Genomic DNA, 2,951 nt, shown 5'->3' on the forward strand with positions numbered 1-2,951 from the left:
CAAAATTACTCCTTCGTTGACTAGAATGAATCATTAAATAGAAAATTTTATGAGAATTAAAACAATGTTATTTTTAAGATTAATATGCAGTCAGAAAGTTTTATAATTACTATTTATTGTAAATTTATCAGAAAAACTCATTATTTTTTGCATTTTTATCGTAATAGAACACTTAAATAGAAATCATAGTAATCATTTCTAAGTAACTTTTGATATTTAAAAAGATTCTACTATTGAAATATCCAGAACTGAATTAATTTTAATGATTTACTTTAACTAAAAAAAAAAAAGTTAATATTTTGAATCCCTCTTGTGGGCAGGTAAAGGGTTAGATTTATAAAAAAAAACCAAATGATAGATAAAGACATGCATCTAAATAAAAGTGATTAAAGTTAAAAGTTGATTTTTTGAAAATTAATAATAAAAAAAAGTTGAATTTTTTACCATAACTTTAAGCTCATCTTCAAGTTTGAAATTTGCACTATTTAATAGAAAATTTTATGAGTATAATTAAATTGTATTGTTAAGATTAATAAGTAGTCTGGAAATTGTGTTGTGTTGGGTTTTTTTTAAATTATTATTTATATATAAATTAATAATTTAATATTGTAATTTTTTACAAATATTGTATTTGTTTATTAACTTTCATGTCCGTTTTCACCATAAAAACTAAAAGTCCGAAGTTATTTTTTTCATATTGTAGTATATTACATAAGCTTTAATTTAAGGTATATATAAAAGTGCCAGTATTCACAAAAAGCTTTCTATGGTATTTATAGATTTGGAGAAAACGTATGATAGAGTACCAAGACAGGTTCTAAAGTGGGCATTAATGAAAAAATAAATCCCAAAATGTACATTAATATAACAGAGGATATGTATGATGGCACTTGTACTAGGGTAAAAAGTGTGATAGGAGTAACAGAAAGTTTTCGGATAAGATTAGGAGTGCATCAGGGTTCTGCTTTAAGCCCTTACTTATTTTCTATAGAAATGGATGAAATTACTAGAAAACTACAAGGAGAAGTGCCGTAGTGCATGTTGTTTTTGCTGACGATATAATGTTATTCGGAGAAAATAGGGAGGCAATTAATCAAAGACTAGATGTGTGGAGATCAGCTTTTGAAGAAAAGGGTTTAAGAATAAGCAAAAGTAAGACATAGTATATAGAGTACGAGTTTAACGAAGAGAACACGAGGTAGGTTAAATGATGAGGTCAGTGACAATAGGCGAGGACATGAATAGAGAGGTGGAGAGTTTTAAGTATTTAGGGTCAGTTGTGCAAAAGAGCGGTGGTATTGACGAGGATATAAGACACAGGATTAAGGGCGTTTGGTTGATGTGGGGAGACGTCTGGCGTCTTATGTGATAAAAGAATTCCAATGAAGCTGAAAGGTAAATTCTACAAGACTGTAGTGAGGCCATCTATGATGTATGGTTGAGAGTGTTGGGCGGTTGATAAGGAAGTAGAGCAGAGAATGAGTGTAGCAAGATAGGATAAGGAAAGAACATATAAAAGGGAGTATAGGTGTAGCGTCAATCGTGGATAAGATGAGAGAAAATAGATTTAAATGGTTTGGTCGTGTTATGAAGAGAGAGGAAGCGGTAAAAACAGTTATATAAATGAATGTTGAAGGAAGAAGAGGTAGAGGAAGACCAAAAAGATGGTGAGAAGTTATTGAATGCGATATGAGGACAGGTGATGTGAGCGTAGAGGATATGGGAGATCGTGTTAATTGGAAGTTTAGGATAAGGGTTAATCCCAAGTAGTTAGGATTAAGGCGAGGAAGAAGAAGAAGATAAAAGTGTCAGTATTTTCGAAACACTATCAAAGTTGAAAAAGTACTACATTCTATATGCATTTTTAAGGTTTTAACCTCCTTGTATAAATGGAAATGGAAATTTAAAAAAAGAAGCATTTCCTATGAAAGAGGATTTATAAATAATATTTCTTATTAAAACATTGTTTTGTTCCTTACATTTTTCAAAAAGTTATAGAAATATAAAATTGAGAATTTTAACACAAAAATAGCATACGGTAGCCATTTTCACAGTGAAGACAAAATAAAGACCAATGTTTATATTTGTAATTTAAAAAGTATGTCAAATGAAAGATGTATATATATTGTATTTATCATAAATGTAATGTCTTCGACGAGATACGATTTGTGATGTTTAACGTAATGTTGAAAGATATCGGTTCGGTGAGTGCTAAGAAAAAGTTTTAACAGACACAAAAAAAAAAAACCCAGCACAGGAGGGTCGCGGCACAGTGGTGACGTGGCATAGATGGATCAAGTATAATGATATCTGACAGTGATTAAAATCACTATCAAAAAAAAACGCTTCGATGCAAATCTTTAGATAGTGTTTAATTTTAAAAAATTGGTGGATTATTCCAAAAGCTACATGATCTGCTAGTTCATTATTAATATCCTAATTAAGATAAAGTATGTCGAATGAAAAAGGGATTATTAAAAAATATTATTTCTTATAAAAAAATAATGTTGATCCATACACTTTTAAATATGTCATAGCATTATAAAGTTAAAAATGTAAAAAATAAAATCGAGAATTTTCACATAATAATAGCATTTGGTAGCCATTTTCACCGTGAAGATAAAATAAAGTCCAACATTTTTTTGTCGCATAATAAAGTAGATTACATTAACTTTAATTTAAGATATAAATAAAAGTGTCAGACTTTCCGGAATACTTTCAAACGTTAAGATGAAAAAGTAAATTTTTTGTAAAAAAGTTGTACTTTTGAATCCCCGCCGTAGGCAGGTAAAGGGTCATATTTATAAAAAAAATATACCAAATGAAATTTAAAGACATCATACATCCATAAAAAAAAAATTATATTGATCCATACATCTTTCAAAAAGTTATAGCATTATAAAGTTAAAAATATAAAAAAGAATTTTTTTACAAAAATCGTATTTTTTTTA

The 2,951-nt window shown here is 28.7% G+C and overlaps 1 protein-coding gene across 4 annotated transcripts in view; it reads left to right on the forward strand.

Moving 5' to 3' along the window:
• Positions 1 to 2,951, forward strand: part of LOC126895879 (alpha-aminoadipic semialdehyde synthase, mitochondrial) — a 63,073-nt gene that overhangs the window by 27,568 nt on the left and 32,554 nt on the right. The window lies entirely within an intron of this gene.

This window comes from Daktulosphaira vitifoliae, unplaced genomic scaffold (assembly GCF_025091365.1).
Source record: "Daktulosphaira vitifoliae isolate Bord-2020 unplaced genomic scaffold, ASM2509136v1 Scaffold_1, whole genome shotgun sequence".
Classification (NCBI taxonomy): Eukaryota; Metazoa; Arthropoda; class Insecta; order Hemiptera; family Phylloxeridae; genus Daktulosphaira; species Daktulosphaira vitifoliae.